Source organism: Chamaea fasciata, unplaced genomic scaffold (genome assembly GCF_029207755.1).
Source record: "Chamaea fasciata isolate MVZ Bird 193981 ecotype frontalis unplaced genomic scaffold, bChaFas1.0.hap1 SCAF_6, whole genome shotgun sequence".
NCBI classification, from domain to species: domain Eukaryota; kingdom Metazoa; phylum Chordata; class Aves; order Passeriformes; family Sylviidae; genus Chamaea; species Chamaea fasciata.
Window position 1 is genome coordinate 31032326 of NW_027094091.1, and position 20400 is coordinate 31052725.

Genomic DNA, 20400 nt, shown 5'->3' on the forward strand with positions numbered 1-20400 from the left:
GTGGAAAAACTTAATTGAAACACTTCAAAGATAAAAGGAAATAAAAGCAGACTGAACTGCTACAGTCATTCTTTTGTAATGATCTCAACTATTATGAACAGGACTGCATGACTAAGGATTTGGTGGTTTTGAATTATAAATATAACTAATTTTCAGCCAAATACTTTAAATCAAAATAATGATAAAAATCTAGGCTGACATCAAGGGGAAAAAACAAATTTGGTTGAATATTATAAATTAAGACTTAAGTGTTGTATTATCTTGTCCATCAAAGCTACCCCTTTTTTGTTCTTTTGGGAGCACTTTTGGAACAGAATTGTAGGATTTGACTCAAGGCAGCATTTTCATAAGTGACAGTTGACTGATATACAGAGACATGAAATTAGATGCTCCACCAGAGAATAGCTTCCAAAACTAATAGAAGCACAAGGAGAAGCCTAGGAGGAAAATTTAACAGATGCTTAGTCCAAATTGTAATTTTTATTTTCCCCAATCTGCAGCTTTGTATCAATAGGCTTTGCCTCCTAAGGGAAACCTGCCTTCTGCAGTGCCCAGACTACAAGCTTGATGTGGTGTATGCTCATGCTCATACCCCGAAACTCTATCTTGGAAACCATGATTTTTCTTCTGTTCACTCTTTATTACCTTTCTTCAGCTTTCCTCTGCTTCTCTGTTCTCCAGAAGCACTTGAATAAGCCAGTAGAGGAGTCAATTTGTACTGAAAGCACACGAACAACTACAATGCCTCTGTTGCCCAACAGTAGCTCTCAACATGTTATTTTGTGTTCAGTAAAAAATGCATCTTCATTCCACTTAAACTAGTATCAAAATTCCTAGTTGGTCTGGTAGTTAGTGGAAAAAAGAATAACTCTTCTTTAACATATTTGTAGTGGTTTGGGAAACATTGAGTAAAACAGACCTGTTTAAACTCAGCTGAGGATATGGTATTTTCTAGGTGTTTTCTATACGGGACAGCTGCTACTCCAGAAACAATCATAGCACAAACAAGGGCAAGGATACACACAAAAGAGTCACTTTATTGTCGTTCAAGAGGGCGTTGCAGTTCTGAAACCCCCCATAAGCACTTCTAATACCTTCTCTGAAAAGGAGATGTAAATAAACACCAAACACAAACCATATGTTAACCCTATAGATTATAGGTGGACTTAAATACATATGCAAGTTCTTTACAAAATTTATGGCCTGATATGTGCTCTTCATTATAAATTGTATTTGTTTATTAATTTAGGCCTACATGTTCTTGTTTGTGTTGTTCCTTTGTCTCCATTAAGTTTACCTATTAAGCTAGCCCTTGGGGGGAGAAAACCCTGAAAAGTAGCTAACAAATATTATTTCATAATTGGAGAAGCCATTTCATTTTGTCTAGAAAATGCAATAACTGTGTTAGCTGGAATATATTAGGAGACTTGTTTGAAGTCATGATTTTAGAGTTGCTCAGCATTATGACACAAAAAAATATTCCCTTCCCCATCAAAATTTCAAGCATTTAATGTTCTGGTTTACCGCACAGATATTATTGTCTTTTCCTTGAAAAGAAGCTATTATGATTTATTATACCAAAACCGTGGAGCACTACAAACTCAAATGTTCTCAATTTCTGTGTACTAAAAAGCCACATGTCATTTTTGTCAGCAGTGATTATTGTCTATGAATGCATGATACTCACTTTCCTAAATTACGTCAACCAATTTAGCTCTAACATAAATTACTCATGAAGCTCCACTGGAGATTTGGACTACCTACCTACTGTGATTACATGTAAGTCTATTTCTCACTTGGGTGGAGTTACTGTCATACACTGCTATTACTGTGAAATGTTATAAGCTGTGTGTAGCAAGTACAATGTAGCCTGTTCTTTGTTTATGTTTATCTTATTGGTCTCACCCAAGAACCAAAAAAATTATATGATAGTTTTAGAACTGCAAATGTTTTTCCCCTGAGCATAGCCCCTGTCAGGCCACTCAGAAGCAAAAGACCTGTTCAACATCTGTTGTTCAAAGAAGATAAAAGCCATTCTAGGTCTTAAAAATATGGAAACGTAGAAAAGAAAAATAAAGCAAGGACTGCAGTTTTGCCCTTTTCCACTTGCACAATCCTTTTCAAGTTTTTAAATAATTTTATTTCTAAAGAAACATTCTTGTTTCTTTGAGAAACTTGTTTTACAACTTTCAGATGAAAACAGTACTTGTCAATATTAATAGTACCTGAGAAGACTTTACAAATTAAAATCATCTCTTAGCACCTATACTGATTAATGTAGGCTTACAAGAACTCTAAATTAGCCAATTGCTGCAAAGTGAAAAATAGAAACTATAAAATTCCAACATGCATTTAACAACTGATTATATACTATTCTATGTTAGCAGAAAGAGACAGAGAAAATAGTCAAAGAGCATGGTGAAAATGCAAGGGAATTTATTATTAATATGAAATGAAAAGGCAAAACACTTTGGAAATTTCAGTCTAGCTCAGAAAGGAGAATCAAAGGAAGGGAACTGAATACAACAGAAGTAAAATAGAACTGATTGCAAGAAAAAAATTATTACACAATAAATGGAAGAATTTTTTTAGATCTGAATTTCAGTCCAAGGGGACATCTACTGAGATAACTGAAGATGCTTAAATTGCAGTAAGGCAACCCACGTGGAATGAAATCAAAGTGAATTTAATGGTACAGGAGCTCAGGAACAGCCTTATCTGGATTATAGAAATGATCTAGTTCTAATATTTATTTTCTTAATTCCACTAAACCTTTCATTATTTTCAGTGAGATTACTTTCTCCCAGAGTCCTAGCATACCGTGTTGTAATGATGGATTAAAAATATAAAGGAATCAAGTGAGAAATAAAATCAGGAGGATGGGTGTTATTTTCCATTTGAACAGCTGGCACCTCCACAAACCAAACAGCTGGAGATCTTGTCTGATAGGTAAAAGTTTTCAGGAACAGAATTTCATTCACATCAGATATAGAATATCTTCTTCATGAACCTAAAATTAAACAGGAAGATAAATTGTTTAGAATGAAAATTTAAATAATCTGTGCAGTCTTGAGGTAAAGAGTTGGATTAATTCAGTCCCTGTGCAATGGTCAACACTGCTGAGTAACTAATTTAAATGGTAGGCCCACAACAAAGGAACTTCAGTTCTTACTAAACTTTGAAACACAAGTTTAATCAGTTTAACTACCACTGAAGTCTGTATTTGTGCAATTACTTAATGTCTGATGCAGAATATTAAGAGCAACAGAGACAGTCAATAGGAAATTAAAGGCACATTGAGAATTCCAAAGGTAAGTTGTCCAAATTTAGTCTGCAGTGCCCAGTACTGCCTTTGCCAGAGCACAGTCAAGTGGAGCAGCTCACATTTTAATTAGCTGAACTTATTTAATTTGCAGAATATGACCATAATTAATTAACGCAAGATTTGCCTTATCAGGTGTGGTTCTAGGTGCAATGTTTCACCTGAGAAATTGTATTTGATTTTGTTTGTCTTGGCACAGAATAAAATATCCATCTTCACTTACTGATGCAACAAACATTATACCTCAATATTTTAGTAAATATTGACTTCATAGATGAGACCTAGGAAATTAGCTCATTTTGATTACATGATTTGAAATTATATTGTCATACTATAGCAAATCTAATGTAATACTATAGATATTAATCTAAACATCCAAAGCTCTTAATATTTCCTATCAAATAATTCATTAAACATATGTAGATCTGGCAACAGAAATTAAATATTTACTTCAGAGAGATTATTTTAGTCACAGGTTTCACTGTGTTTCTGACAGCACTGAAACAAAAAATAACTTGATTCGTCTTTTTTTTTGTTTCAGTGAACAAGGGCTCACCTTAGAACTTATGCAGCTGTGATGACAGCAGTGATGTGCCTGCTGCATGTAGCATAGAGTAACAGCATCTTCACCAGCAAGACAAGAATTGATATGGGATCTACCCCAGATGTTTTTATCATTTTTTCATTAAAGTCAGCAGAAAAAATTGCATGAAGGGTTGATATCCCTCCACTGTAAACTTAGCCCTGTTAACTTAAAACTCTGAGGTAACATAATTCTTACAGATTAAAAGTTTGTGCTCACCGTGTTAGATTTTTGTAGAAGTACATGAGAAGCTGTCACACAGCTTATTCGCATTGTCTGAGAACTGATAAAAAAAAGAAATGGTATGAAATTTAATGTAATGCAATTACATGTCATTTAATATTATGTGACTCTGCTTTTCAGGATATGTGACTGAGTGTCCTTTCCAAACACTTAACCAGCACCATTAAAGAGTTGAATCATGTGAGAAGAAAGCATTTTGCAAGTAGCAAATGCTATTTGAAGGTAATGGTATTTAAAAGGTTTTCCTCCCCTGAAAAATCCATGATGAAATTCTCTGAGAATTCTTAATATTCAACTCCTAGTTGTAAAATCGTAACATAGTCATTTGAGGTTATGTGGTCAAAAAAAATGCAGATCCCTTTTAAATAAAAAGACAGATTTTTTTCTATCCATTCAGGATGATTACTGGTAGGGGGTTTGTCATGGATGTAAGTGCTGAAGGGTAAATTAATTTGGGGCTTCATCACAAGAAAAGATGGAGAAATACCTTGCAGAAATAAACCAGTAAATTTCCATGGGGAGCCTTTCAAATGCTTTATAAAAATGACCCATTGAGAAAGTACTGTGCTACTTCATCATCATCTATGGGACAAGAAAATTATATTTCCATCAAACACTTACAGTAGAATAAAGCAATTTTAATGAAGAATTATAAAAAATTCAATGCCTCCAGAATTAAAACTAATTATTGGATTTTCTTTATATCTCAACCTGAAATTTCTTATTTTGTGACAGCATTCTTTTTTCTTTTATATTACTTCTGAAATATTGTAGTTTATAATGCAGCATAATTAACTACACAATATATATTTAAAATACTCTCCTAATTTTCTAGTCAACTCAGTGATGATTGTGAAACAGCTGTTGTGCACTATATTAACACTTAGTAGCCATGTTTCCATACACAAAATATGAGTTATATCCCTGCTTTGTCATAATACAGTCACTCTCTAACTTCAAACTGCACAAAAACCTGAAAGATACAAATGATTGTTCCAGATAGTCTAAGCTCTGATACTTCTGAGAAATAGACAGATGAAAATTAGTTTTATAGAAGAGCTGCTATGTCTAAGATAGCACCGAAAGATATGTGAATGACTGATTTTTAAAATAAAAGAGGGAACTAAGATTAAAAAAAAACAAACTTGAGACATTTTCTTTTGAAACTCTCTGAACAATAGCCTATTTTTGTGTATTTTCCTAAATGGAATTGTGTATTTCCCTCTACTTTCTATTCCTTGCAATTATTTTACAAATAATTTGAACAAGCTTAAAACTGCATGCTTCAGTAATTAGGTTGCTTTTCTGGAGGACCAGTTTTATGTCAGTCAATGCAGACTTTATAGCTTAGTCATTCCTCTATGACTGAGTTGAAACACTACTTTCAGTCTGTTTTTTCAGCACAATTTTGAGTGCTGTCTCTGTTTTCCTTTCACAGTTCAGTGCAGAACCTCCCACAAGCTTGGACATACTCCTCTTGGATCCTTACAATCCATCCCTTCCAGAATGCATATTTGAACTACATAGATGTGTGTTTGGTTCTGAACTCTGAGAGTGTTTCAGAATTTTTCTTTAGACAGCTTCAGAACAAAACTAAGTCAGACCAAACACAGGCCCACATGCATACATACATGCATACATGAATGTTCTATATCAGCTTCCTTTTTGAGTAGTTTATTCCCCTAAGGAATTACCACTTCATCTTCTTCCTGTATGTAAGAAATTTTGCCTTTTGAGAGTCCTGGTTCATCTTGTTGCCTCTCTGAAATGAGTGATGAACAACTCACAGCACTGAAAACACTTAGTTGCTGTAAATTTTTTGGTAGGAGGTTTTCTGCTTTCTAAAGAGTTGCTCCCTTACACAGACACAGATTTTGCTGGTTTCTGACCTTGCTGTTTAGATAGTATTCTGGTGTTGCAATTTTACTTCTACCACCCACCTCAATACTGATGATTTATTTCAGCTATAACATTGGGTACATCTCTAGAGTGCTCTGTCCTCCCAATGAAAATTTTGCACAAATTAAGACTGAAGCAGAGCGAAGACTCTTCATAAAGACAACACTGTAAGATGCATTAAAACAGATAGAAGAGTAGCAGCCACATTCCATAGCCCAAGAGCAACAACTGAGAAATAATTAGATCTAAGGAACAGCTTATCAGGTTGTTTCAAGAACAGCAACGGATTTAACAGCAGTTGGTTCACACACTTTTCTACCAAGTGCTTCTACACATGCTACTGCCCTGTGTTTACCATAGATGTGCTCAGATCCATCTGACAAGCAACCTTTCTAACACAAGAATGAATGATCTGTGGGACTCTAAAAGAATCTCTGGAAATCTGTAGAATTTGGAAATCCTACCCTATACAGAATCAGGTGTGAGGGAACTATCCTTTTTTTATTAGTATTATTCCGTTTATTTTGTAGATGGACTGAATGTACCTTTTCCTTATTAGTGTGATTTACAGTCTTCTAGAGAAACATGGGGAAGTATGTAATGCAGATGCAGCTCCCACTGCCCAGCTAGACAGTAACTAGAAGAAAGATATTTTGCCTACTGTCATTCAGGTATGCCTACCTCCATGCAGACCAAAGAATTCTTACACCATTATCTTTCGGTGCACTCTTGGCTATGTCCTTGAAATATATTGTCTGAATAGTTAAATCTGGAGTAATGGCTTGCTCCTCCACCTGGGAACTCTCAGTTTAGGAGCACATTCTTTGATTTTGTAATCCTTGGAGATCACATACATGTTATGGAGTAATAAGTTCTAGAGGCAATAAAGAAATTAAACAGACAGCAGTGAAAGACTTCAGGAGTGGGATCAGAGAAAAGATTGCAGTGTCATACACCTTGTAAGCACTGTCATATAATTGACAATGTTGCACTTATTTTGAAGAAAAAGAAAGATGTTCAGACAGAGGCTCTTACAGGAGTTTGTAAGAGCAATCAATTTCTCATAGAAAACCTGAAGAAATAACTTTTCATTGCTAATAAATTTAACAGACAGGAGTGACTTTAGTAATATCTAAGGAATTAGCCTTCTTTGCCCAGCAGTATGTCCATGTTCTGCTTTTTTTTTTTTTTTTTTTCTGGCATGGAGTTCATTTTCTTCAGAGTAGCTGATATGTGGCTATGTTTTCGTCTGGTGCTGGAAACAGTGTAGATAAAACAGGGAAGTTTCTGTTACTGCTGAGCAGCACTGGCACAGAGTCACAGATTTTTCTGCTCCTCACCCTCCCCCACCAAGGAGGAGGCTGGGGATGACCAAGAAGCTGAGAGGGGACAGAGCTGTGACAGCTAAGCCTAACTGACCAAAGGGATATTCCATAACACGTGACATCATGCTCTGCATATAAAGCTGGGGAAGAAGGAAGTGGGGGGCAACTGGAGAGATGGAATTTTTCTTCCCAAGTCTTTACTCGTGATGTAGTCCTGCTCTCCCAGAGATGGCTGAATACCTGCCCATGGGAAAGACAAAGCATGTGGACTAACTACCATTAGAAGTGAGGGAATTGTTTGACCAATAGAGTCAGGGAACTGTGCAGCCAGTGAGCATTAATTTCTGTGTTTGCTAAGATGTATAAATGGTGAAAAGTTTTGAGCAACCCACCCAAGGAATGCCACTGGATCCAAAGGTGATGCTTGCTCGATCTATCTCTCTACGTCACCTTTATTGTTAAATAAATCCATATTATTGACTTCAATTTATGATCTATTTTGTACCTTAATTTGAGCAGGGGCACCTCTCACCAACTGGATCTTAACTAAAGGACATCTCTGAAGCATAGCATCAGTACTTGTATGGCTCTTTCCATAAAAAGCTTTCAAAATTATTCTGAAGACTTTAATATTAACTGGTTTTGTTTAAAGCCAGGAAATTTCATTTTCAGTTCATCCTTGACTTAACCAGTGATGAGGACCACACTACTCTTTAGTCTGTGCATTTCTTTTATCTAGGCCAGAATGAACATGTCACATTATAAATATTTTAGAAACTTTGTTTTCTGACCCTGATGGTCTACAATAGTTCTTAGTTTTGAGGTGATCATTTGGATGTAGCAAATAGACCCTTATCTTTCACAAGACTTTTATTATATTACCTATATCATAAAAATAATTTGGCATATACAGAAAACCTCAATGAAATATCAAACCAAATGTTAGAGGCAGGAAAGAATACTGAAAGATAAAACCCTAGGTAAAACATAACGAAGCACAAGTCTCAAAACAAAAAACCCCAACTACATGTTTAGAAAAGCTGTGGTGTTCGAAACTAGACAGTGTACTTACTGAAAACCGTCAGTAGCTGTTTTATCCCAGTGAAGTAGTAAGTGTTACTCTGCTTAAAAATGAAAAAAAAAAAGATGAATCTGTGGAGTAGTCATGAAATGATTCCTCCACTTTTGAGATTTTCCCTAGATCTTAAACATGAAATCAGTCCTCATTATGCCCTATAGTGGAATTCCATTGGAGCCTTAAGAATATCTCCTGTTCCAATGAACAGGAACCAGTGGCAGATAGTTTCTCCACCAAGGCCAGGAAAGCTGTGCAATCACCAAAATCTGAACATGCTGACCCCGAAATAGCAATTCCTCCTGCCTCAACACTAGTTTTAAATTCCTGTAATTTGGTTCTTGCTTTTTTCTGATCCAAGAATTTGATTCAAGAATTTTCATCACACTGTTGTTACCACCACCCTTTCACAAACCCCTGTCATAAGTAGATACGACCAGTAACCACAGGTAAGGGATAGCTAGAAAACACCTTATTGAGTGGGAAATGTGGTCTTTAGCCAGTATGATTTTGGTAAAAGCTGTAACTGACATTTTCACAACAGAAAATGGTCACAGCTCCGTAGATCCAAACTATATTCTTACACTACAGTTTAGATAAGTGTGCCTGAAGATAAAACCAACATAAAGAAATCTTAGAGACATCACAAGTGTGCTACCTGCAACTTAATTTTTCACCAAAGAAGAATAGATTGATGCAGTTCAACAGAAAGTGTGCTGGTTTTTTGTTTTGTTTTGTTTTTGTTTGTTTGTGGGGGGTTTTTGGGTTTTTTTAGTTTTTTGGTTTTTTCTGTGCCTCACAAAATTGCTGTGATAATATCTACCTCACATCTTTTACTGATAAGGATTCACATAAACTCTCAGGAAGCCCATACAATTTACAGTGTAGCAATATGTGCTAATAGTTTTCTAAATTATTGTGTATTGTATTCAAGATGATTCAAGAAACTTTTAAAACTCTGGATCTAAATTCACTTAATGTTGACAATTAGGCAGAATAATACCTTTTGGAAATTGAAGAAAAAAGATTTTATTTCTTTTTGTTGGTATTAGTGACATTGCATAGAAATTCAATATTTCCTTTCATTGAGGCTTAATTGTTGGGAATAAGTTTCCTATAACAGAACAGTGGTCTGAAACATCATGACAATATCTAAGTGACTTCTGAGATTGATAATTACAGCAGATAAAACATCTAGACAACTATTTATCAGTGTGAATTTTTATTCAAGACCCTATCTGCACTGTGTTTTATGACTTCTGTTTTGGTAGCATAGACAGTGCTGATTTTATGGCTTTGAAATAGGTGGATTTTCTTTCACTGGAGTAAATAGGTATGTAGAGATACACTTTTACTTCTTACAAAAAGAAAATTCCAACTTTCTTAATCGAAAGATCACAGCAGATGCTTAACAGGGAAAGTGCTATGGTATTTTTCACTTTGTGCAGATTACATAACACATAGAGAAAATGTTCTTGAATCCAAGGCCATAATCATTGTTTGAGATGGTCAGTATGTGACTGAGGTTGTAAATCCCAAGTATTTTCCTGCCACGGTTACTGCAATACATAGTTATACTCAATGCACACACAAATTCTAAATCAAACGCAGCTACTGTTGGTTTGGTGTTGGACTGAGTTCAACAGAAACATTTCACAATATCCCCCATTTTTTGAATTTTCCTGCAGGCATAAAAACCTGAATTCAAAGAGAATTAATTAATGTGCTCTGATGTTGTAGAACAATCATTAATGAATCTACTTTTTATTACATATATCAGCTCATCAGCACGTCTAAAAGACCAAATCAACAGATGCTTAAATGTGGATGCCTTGCTAATAATAAAAGCAGATTAAAATGTCTCAGTTCCTTAACTAAACGCACAAAACCTCAGGAAATCCAACTGTTTGAAGTTTTTGGCTGTGCATCATGCACTTAACACCCGGATGAATGAATTCGCATCACTTAAATTCATGTCCCTCAGCTGCCTAGACCAATGGCCATCTCTTAGCACAACAGGACATGTTCACTAGGTTGGGCCATTGCTTCAGGACAGATATGTCAAGAAGTGGTTAGTTTAGATGTATAGCCGGCAAAATACTTTAAATATCTTCCATGTCCACAAAGGCCTTAGAGTTGAATATCATCATTCACTAAATCATTTCCTTAAAACCTACTTGCCAGAGAAATAAAATATATTCAGAAGCAGGTATAAGGAATGTGAAGAAGCAGCTGTGGCTATTAGTAACCTCAACCAACAGAAAGTCGGTTATGGACATAAATTGGAAGGTCATCTCTACAGCAGCCTGTAGTTTCAGAAGGATTAATGAATTACAGAGCAATGTTTCTCTTTGAATGCAATGAAAACAAATAGCATTGCCATTTTTACCAGGCACCAATGAAAGAGTTTTGGTTGCCTGCAGTGTCTGTAGTTGAACACCTTGCCCAGGGGAAGGTGAATCCATGGAGACACAGCTGTAGAGAAGGGTTACCACAAGCATTGATAGATGCATCTAGGATCTGTTGTTTTGTGTATTATCTCAACTCTAACTTGTGCCTTTTCACTTTCTGTTTTCTGTGTGAAAAATTTTGTAAGAGGTCTTTGTGGAGCTGAGGTTTGGACTCATCCAGAAAAGTCTGTTCTCTTTACTTCTCCTAGACCCCTAAGAACACCCAGTGTTAGATGCATCCTAACACCCATGCAGGCAAAAGCAACATGCAATCCTTGGATAACCTTGTTTACAGGACAACAAAGTAGTTTCAACTTTTCTTGGCATTTCATGCTGTTTTAATTTGCACATAGCTTTATCAGTTTTTCAATAATTTGCCCCAACCATTTTCATGCCATGTGTCTTCCTCTGGCTGAATGTTTTACATGTTCTGATGATTGAGCCAAAATATTTTAGCTACTTTCAAGAATAGGATGAAGGAAAAGAAAAACAGGTTGAGCAAAAGATCTGGGAGTGCAAGGAATAAGGAACATCAGAAGTGAAGAAGATCTTAGGTCTTAGCTCTTGCTGCTATGCTGCAATTCATCATCTTGGACTCAAAGATTTGAAATGACTAAGACATATCAAGTGGCAAATATTTCTCAAAAAAAAAAAAGCAGTTGTCTGGTGGGGAAGATGGCACCAGTTGCACCCCTTTTTAGCTACTGAGATGTCGAATCATAGATTCTGCTTTACACCTTCCAAACATTGTATTACTGAGTTTTTTTTTGTGAAATGGTGCACTTTCAAGTGGACAGGAGTCAAACAGACTTGTTGCTGGTGCACAGCATTTGATCCTGTACAAATACACGTTATTAACACACTAAAGGGTCAAAGGTAACAGGATAGGTAATTATACATTTAGAAAATATCATGGCCTTGTATGGCAAAGAATTAAGACTGATGAACCACTTTCAGATACTTTCACCAAAGGTTTTGAAACTGAGCAGCTGCCTAAATTGAAACATGAAACACAATGAAAGCAAAAATAACCTATAATTGCTGTAAGTTGCAGGTTTAGGGAAAAAGAAAATCATGATGATATTTTCTTGTACTTTCAATCTAACCTTTTTCACTGAAAAAATAAGATAAATTGGTGATTAGTGTGTAAAGTAATGCCATGTAGAGAGCAACTTTCCAGGATATAATGGCTTTTGCTTTAAATGTTGGTTTTCCTGCACTTGTCAGAGAAAAGTGATCAGTTCCGTTTTCAGATGAGGGTCCTAAAAAGTCTTTTAAACATAAAAATTCTGCTAAGTATTCATTTAGCCACTACATATAGAATATAAAATGCAATTTTCTCTCAAAAGAGAGAGCTTTTTTTTTTTAGTTTTCTGCCCATGAGCAACAAGTCAATCTACTGATAACTGGCAACAGCATTATGAGAGTGTCATTGTGCCACTGGAGGTGGATTAGCAGAAGAGGATGTTGTCTAGCTATGAAGGCAAATGAGCAGGAATGATACAAAAATATTTTTAAATGTTTGAAGAAGTTAATTTTTTTACTACAGTGGCAGCCAGGCACCATTATTTTTCAGTAAACTCTACTAAAATTTGGACTGTTAATCATCCTTAGGATTTTGAATCCCATGAAACTTGCATTTGCTTGCTGTTAAAGTTATTATTCTACTTCTATTCAAATTCTCCTATGAAGTGATATCTCCTACAGAGTAAGACTGTTCATTTGATCTTTAGAAACCTTTGGCTTTTTATTCAATGTGTAATTTTTAAGCCTTTCCAAGCTGAAACATGTATTATATGAGACATAATTTAAATGCTTCTGTTAGGTACAGGCAGTGCACTTGCTTTAACTTTTCTAGGTTGATCAGCCCTTGACTAGTAGTTTTTATTATTTCCAGTGTTGTATCTTAGGTCTTGCCAGTCTGATGAGTCAAAATGCCAGAATTAATTTAGTGGTAGACTGTGTGGGATGTAAAGTTACTTTACAGGATTTGTGTCTTATTAACATAGTAATTTCATAAGATGAAACCCAAGCTGAAACCCACAGATTTTTTACTATGCATGGGCTATAGAGCTCTCTGCAAATACACAGAATGTAAATATGATATTAAATTATGTATAGGACCTCCAGAAATCTAAAGATGCTAAAGCATAATAAAAGTTGCTGCTTAGAGAGCTACTTTAAATTAAAACATTATGCTTTGGTGTTTTTAAAACAAGATTTTTTGTTTTGCTTGAATTGGGATCACTGACTAATTTTCAAGTTCTTGCTAAGTGCAAATCATGCCATCAGTAATTCTCTTGCGTCCTGTATGTTGAATATTTCAACTTCCTGTCTGAAAAATATATCAACTTTTCTGCATGAAATTCATCTTCAGTCAAGCCCTTCAGTTCCTTTTTTTAGAAATATTTTTATTTCATATTAAGGATTGATTTCAGAAGCCTATCTTTATTTTGCTGCCTTTATTCCTGTTTTGATCTGCTTAATAACTTTTGTGCCTATTTTAGCTTGTATTTTAAATCATGTCTATGCAAATTTAGTTTTGAAATTAAATGAAGCATTTTTTACTTTTCACATAAAGAGGGCAAGTGGGCACACAACTCTCATCTATAAACAACTGTTAGTTTCGATCAATCAGTATTTCAGAATAGACTAGCAAAGTATCTAGCTCAAGCCACTATACATTGCAGATCTTATACTGACACACATGTATCTGGTCAGGAGGAATATGAATAATAATCAGGATTTTCCAAAGGAACATTAAACCACAGTAGAAAACTGCAGCCTTGTTCAGTTATCAGATTCAAATCAGAGTTTTGCTCCTGTTCTGACACTGCAGGTTGCTGGGCTGTGTGGAGTTACTTGAGCTAATCAGAGAGTAGCACCTTCCTGCAATAATTCCTCCTGTGGGTAACATAAGTAGCACTCTGTTCCGTGATGCTGCAGTGAAAATTGTCAGACACTGTTCTGTCCTTTCAGGTGCCTGGGGGTGTCATGATGTGACATGAAGACATATCCTTATTACTGTGTTTGCACTTCTAACAATTCTCAGCTCTCTTTTTTTTTTTTTTTTTTTTTTTTTTCTTTTTTCTTCCTAGCAGCTTTTTAGACTGAGGCAATACTTGCAATCTTCTGCTTGGTTTTTTCGTGCAAAATTATTCTATAGCTGTAAGTCATCACCATGCTCCTGCTTCTTACTTGATGCTCCCTTTTTTTTGTTAAACCATTTTTTTTCCTGTAATTCTGTTGTGTCAAAAAAAAAAAAAAAAAAAGGGAGGATTATTTAATACAATATACTTGTAATTCAGAAGTTCTTGTCTTCCAGACATATTTTGAAAACAATTTTGATACTTTCTTTTATGTAAGTGCAGTATAATGCTTTGGCCCATGAACATGACTATTTTGGTTTATCTTGACTAGTTTTCACCTGCTGAAAATTGCAGCCATTTATTTATATTTATACCCCTTGCCTTGATGCAATTTTCAGGGAAGTTTAGACTGATAGACTTACAGACGTATGGGAACTGGTGGAAAAAATCTAGAATTCCAGCATGATGAAAATATTCATAAAGAAAATTTATTTTTCCTAATATTACTGTCTATGCAACTAAAATTCCATTATTAGATAGTTTCATAGAGAATGTCACTGAAAAATCTGAGGAGCAGGAGACAAACAAAAATGAGCAGAGAAATGTTAAGACTGTTGATAATGAATGCCTAAAGCGGAAAAAACTTTGAATGGTTCTATCTCATATTTTCGTTGCTGTAGCTGTCCCTCGGAATATCTAATCTCATAGATAAGGTTAGACTCTTATCAGGTTGCTCTGCTTGTTTCCTAACATCATATGTTATGCATACTGATGTGCACCCTGATGCTCTGCTCTAATCAGTGAGGAGTAGCAGTGCTTGATTATGAGGGACAATACATTGTTCCACAAAGGCTTGTTTCTGTATTGGTAGAATAGGGTCTGAACAGACACACAGTACACACCTATTTATTCCAGTCTTCCAAGCTAACTAAAGTCATTTTGGCCAGCTCCCACAAACCTTAAAAGACTTCCAAAAAGGATGAAGCTGGCCAGAAGAAATTTGTAATCACTTGGGGGAAGGTCGATAATCAAAATAGCAACAGTATAAATGGCTTTTCTCTATGCCAAAAATCTTCTCCCATCCTTTCAGAATCAATGTGAGAAATGGATTCACTGAAAGTCAGTAAAGTTGAAGAAAAGCCTTTGTATGGATTGGTGTGTCTGTTATTGACCTCTCTGCCCTGCAATGCCCCAGTCACATTTTCTCAACACTGTATCTTGTCAGTTTAAGAATTGTATGAATAAGAATTTTCTGGTGTCCTTTCAGGCAAGGGAATGAAAACTTGCAATTTCAATGAGGGTTAACTGGGCAAGCTTTGGTCCATTTCCTTGCACTTCTTGTCATCCCATTCTCTTCTATTGTTTTCACTTGGTTTTGGAATTTTTCCTTTTTATTTTTTAGCATTTCATTTCTTTAGGTTATTCTGTCTCTATGTTTACCTTTCTTCCCCAATTTCAGGATTTTATGTGGGGTAGTTTTTGCAAGTTTTGGTACTTTTCCCTGCCCGTCATTTCATCCCCGTCCATTTGGTTGTAGTCACTCCATTTCCAAAAATTCTTCTTTTTTACCATTGCAATTTTTTATCATATCTCCTTTCCAGAAAATTCGTTAGACTTTTTTTCTCTGAGTTCAAGATTTCCTTCGCTTTTCTTAAAAGGAGCCGACATTTCTGACATCATTTGGAGTCTTGTCTCTTTATTATATTTTAAACAGCTGCTGTTTGTGTTAATTTCCATGTTGCTTGAAGAAGCTGTGAAGTTGATTAAACCTTCTATAGATTTCAGTTTTCATTCTCAGTCTATTCTTCTCATATTTCTGTGCTTGAAATTCTACTATTCTTCTAATAATTATCTATTTTTATAGTATTTTAAAAGTTTTTGCATGCAGTTCAATTTTATCCCCTACAAGGTGTAAGCAATCAGTGGGATTTCCTTATTAAGAAAGCTAACTTTACTTCAAAATACAGTATCTTGCTATTTTCCTACCACTGACTTTTTTCTTCATCTCTTCCCTTCTGTAACTTTTATCATGCATCTGAGATTATCATTGATGTGTGAGATTAAAATTTCTCTGCACAGCATACACAGACTCATTCCCTAAATTTCTGTGGAGCTTTTTCGGTTACTTTTATCAGCTCCAAGGCTTTGTTAAATCGCTAGCAGTTATCTTAGTTGTACCATTGTATGAGACACAAAATTGAAATATCTCTGACATTAATCAGGAAACTTTTGATAACTTATAATTGGCATTATGTAACATGTCAAGGAACAATGGAAAAGAATAATAATTTTCCTTTGGTCTGAAGTTTCTGTTCATGTTTTAAATCCACCAGCAGGTGCTGTTATATTAAATTTATCCCTAGTACTGATTTTTTTTTTTAAAGTGAAACAACACCAAGAAAATTCATTTGAAGACGACTCCACATGAGATGATATGCACTGCTGATTTTTTTTCACTTTTCCTTTTTACCAGACCTTATACAGATTTATATCACACAGCTGGGACCCTGCCAAATTCAGAATAGATTTTAAATGGAAGACAATTTAAGACATCAAAAATAAATTAAACATGGAATAAAATATTTATAAAAGGCATAGAATAATGCTGGCATCAGAATAACTGGGAATAAACTAAAAATGATAATACTTTGAACCCTTGAGAAGGCTTTCAGTCATGACAGTAAGAAAGCTGTAAGAAAGCTGTACAATAACTTTCAAATTATAGAGGAGAAGATCTGCAAGAGTTACAGTCAAAATGTTTTTATGGCCAAAGATAATTGCATCATATACACTGATAATTTAGTGTTAATTCAGAGAATTTTTTAATGAATAATAGTCCAAATTTTCTAGTGAATACGGAAAAGGCTCATTAATACTATAATTAAAATTGTTGTATAAAATAATCTTCTTAATATCATTCTCTCTTCTCTGAGGAAAACACACCTTGAGAATTTACCAGGGGATTCGATTTTTGTGTAATTCCAAGAGGTGGGACTCAATAACCCATGAGCAGCCTCAGCTTCATATTCTTAAGTATTAAACTCTTTAATATTTAACTCAATATTTAACAGAAGTGGGCTATGCATATTTACAGATGAATTATCAGAAGCACTGGCAGTACTAGAATGATGAACTCTGTTATCATCAGTTCACTAAATGAAATCTAATAATTTATACACTTAAGCAAAATTTAATTTTTTTAAAAAATGGTCAGAAATAATTTTAGTAATATTAAATAAACACCTTTGACAAAAAAAAAATTGACATTAGGACGTTTTTCTTAATGTCAAAGATTGTGATGGAGGGTTATTATATTTTTTATGGGATTTTTCTTTTAGGGCCATCTAGACTGAGGGTTCTGTTTCCAGGAATGATTATATATTTTTGCTCTGCATTTGCGTTAGATATTAATTGGAAAGGTTATAAATCTTCAAGTTAGAAATCCTAAAAAGGGATTATTTCACAGAATGGAGACTCAAATCTGAGTCCAGTGCAGAGGAAGATTCGATCAGCGTTTCATTACCTTTCTCCAGGCATGTAATTTCCACAGTGCCATGATGACCTGCATGTAAAGAGAAGCATGGTAGGTACCCCACGTCAAACTGCTGACATCTCACAGTCACTGAGCACACTCATGGTAGAGGTATCTGCAACTGTTGCTTCAACTTTGCCTACTTTTCAGAGTTTGCATTTTGTTCTCACACAGCTTCAAGAAAACAATGTATATTTTTAGAATTTATCTTTTTGTTTACATATTTCTCCTCTGGGAGGAGAAAGGTGACTGATGGTGGTCTTCACCAACGAGGTCAAAGAGGTGGCAACCTATGTAGCCAATCTTGTGTATTGTATATAAGGTGGAGTCAGAAAATTAAAAATAGAACTTTCCTGATGACCCTCTTGCTGCCTGCCTCATTCTTTTGTGTCCCAAAGTATGACAGCAACCTCTCGAATACTCTGAACAGCATGACTTGTTGAATCTGTGACTGAATAAACACATCATCCTTCATCCTAAGTATGTGATTTGATATTACATTGTTCAATTATAAACCTTACAGTAAAATTTACATTAATTCAACTTGATGAGATTCTACATTTTTAAAAGGTATCATTTTGACATGACTACAAATAATCTCTATGCACCCTCCTTCCCTCCCAAACTTCATTGGTCCAGAAGAATTTTGTATGTTTTGTCACACACACCTCTCTGCTTTCAGAGTTGTGATACAAATTCATATTCTTGAGATACTGCATTAGACAAGTGAGATTATTGTTTCTCAGCTCAGTGTTCTGTGATTTTTTTTTTCTCTTCCTTATACACTTATCAGTTTTATCTGAGCAAGGAAGTGCGGTCTGTACTTGCATAGGAACTGAATGTTTGGTGCTTGGCAACCAATTCCCAGAGAAATGTAAGAGCTACCCAAATTTTGGCTGAAAATTAATGCCAATTTTTTTCTCCCTGGGAACTTTTGATGAGGATGCCGTCTAGAAGCAATCCAGCAACTGATTTATCTTGGGGTCTTCAGCTACACTTGCAATGCATGATTGTATAGAATCTCTGTTAACCCAAAGGACTGATTGTTGCAAACTGTAGTGTGCAAACTCTGTATTTAGAGGAAACTGAATAGAGAACTTGGGAACTTTTCCCTTGGAGAGTCTGGAGAATTTCAAAACAAGATGAACAGCTTAACATTTAGCATGATTTGAGGAAATAGGGTCAAATGATAATTGCTTATTTTGTCTTAGAATATTTGGAAGTAGAAGACAACTAAAAAAATCTGGATATATTCAAAGAATATGAATTGAGAAGAAGGCAAATCATCTAATAAAATCTTTCAGTCCTGTAATAAAATGCAGCCACAGATCCTTTTATGTTAGCTGCAGAGTGTATGTTCAAGGTAATACTGAAATCTTGGCAGCTATTAAAAAATTGTATTTAACTTTCTGAAATGCATTTTCTCTCCTTCCCTTAAGATTTTTTTAAAAAGGCCAGAACTTCAATACACAGAGAAGTGGCAAAACAAAGTTGATGGCAATTATTTAGTTTAAAATAATGCTAAAAATTTAATAATGATTTTAAATTATTATAGCAGAGTCCATTTTACATAATATGTTTTCATGGGGATTTGTGGATGCTAAAGTGTATCCTGTCACAGTTTTTATTGGGTCTGAAGGGCAAAGCAGAATTTATTGTTTGACTGTCATTTAAACAGTTAGAAATGTTTATGCTTTATTTAGGAACCCTCAGTTTTGTTTCTTTTTTTTTGTTTGGAGAAGAAAAGGATGAGTATTTGGAGCATGTATAATTTCATCATCAGTTAGTAGTCTCCAGAAGAAAGAGAAAAATCAAAAAATTTCCATTTTACTTTGAAAATAAGTTCCTAAAACAGTTCTTTAAACCTGTAATTACAGTCTTCAGTGACAGTATATGGCCAGACTGACCTGTGAAACCTTAGAGTCAGTGAATTTCTTCATGATCTTGCCCTGATAACAATCACATGGACAAAAACATGGACTCCAGCCTGGACATATGTAAATTCCCTTAAGTAAAAAAGACATTCCGTATGATACAGTTTGAAATAAACATTTGTGGTAAGAAAGTTCATTCCATCTTAGTAAAAGGGAATTTTACCATCAAATTTATCTGAGCCCATTGTTTTTGTCTGCTGCCTTATAGATGCTCAAAAGCATCCAGTCACATTGGAGATGGATTATTTCTGGTTTCTCCCAGGTCAGTGGATTTTATGAGTGTTCGACATCTCAGGGGAGGGGGGGGGGAAGCATTTACCATAATCTCTTGTGTTATTCCTGAAGGTATTGTGTAGTACAACACTTCCAATGAATGCTTTGCTGCATGCTGACGATCATTCATGAAACAATTTCCCCACATTGTCTCTTTACTGGTACACCATCTCAGTTTCAGTACATTACATTTGTTTAACAACTAGTTCCTCTCCCTAAGAACTTCTTGTTTTTTCCATTTCAAGGTTAGCTATTTCCCTTCAGCTTTATCTCAAAGATGGAAAGAAACTTTAAAAAAAAAAAAAAAAGGCTGATAAATGCTATGAGAGGTGGCACTGGCTATGTTTGAAAACATGAAATCAAAAAGCTACAAAGGAACACAAAGGGCTGAAGTCGCAGAAAATGAAACACCCTTTCTAGAAGATCCCTCTTTCTTTGCTAAGAGATACATAGCTATAGATATAGATGCCTATGGCCTACTGGCTCTTAGTAATTTCTTTCCAGTGATCTGAATCTTTTGTTAGTTTTTGATAAAGTTTTTGACTGCTGCTGTTGCCCTTCATGGACAGTCAAAAATTACAAGGTATTCCTAACATAATTTGTACTCCGGTGGTCAATTTCTGTACTTTTAACATTTATTTACAGCCAATAATTTGTGTAAATGCCTTTACTATA

At 35.1% G+C, this 20400-nt stretch overlaps 1 long non-coding RNA gene across 2 annotated transcripts; it reads right to left on the reverse strand.

Moving 5' to 3' along the window:
- Nucleotides 1–2432: 2432 nt before the first annotated feature.
- On the reverse strand, nucleotides 2433–17662 carry LOC136290614 (uncharacterized). 2 transcript variants are annotated; one of them, XR_010721251.1, is made up of 4 exons: nucleotides 17510–17662; nucleotides 4636–4730; nucleotides 4125–4188; nucleotides 2433–3010 (listed from the first exon to the last, which is right to left on the reverse strand). It is a non-coding gene; the product is annotated as an uncharacterized lncRNA (long non-coding RNA). The 2 variants fall into 2 exon arrangements; XR_010721250.1 differs by lacking the exon at nucleotides 4636–4730.
- Nucleotides 17663–20400: the final 2738 nt, after the last annotated feature.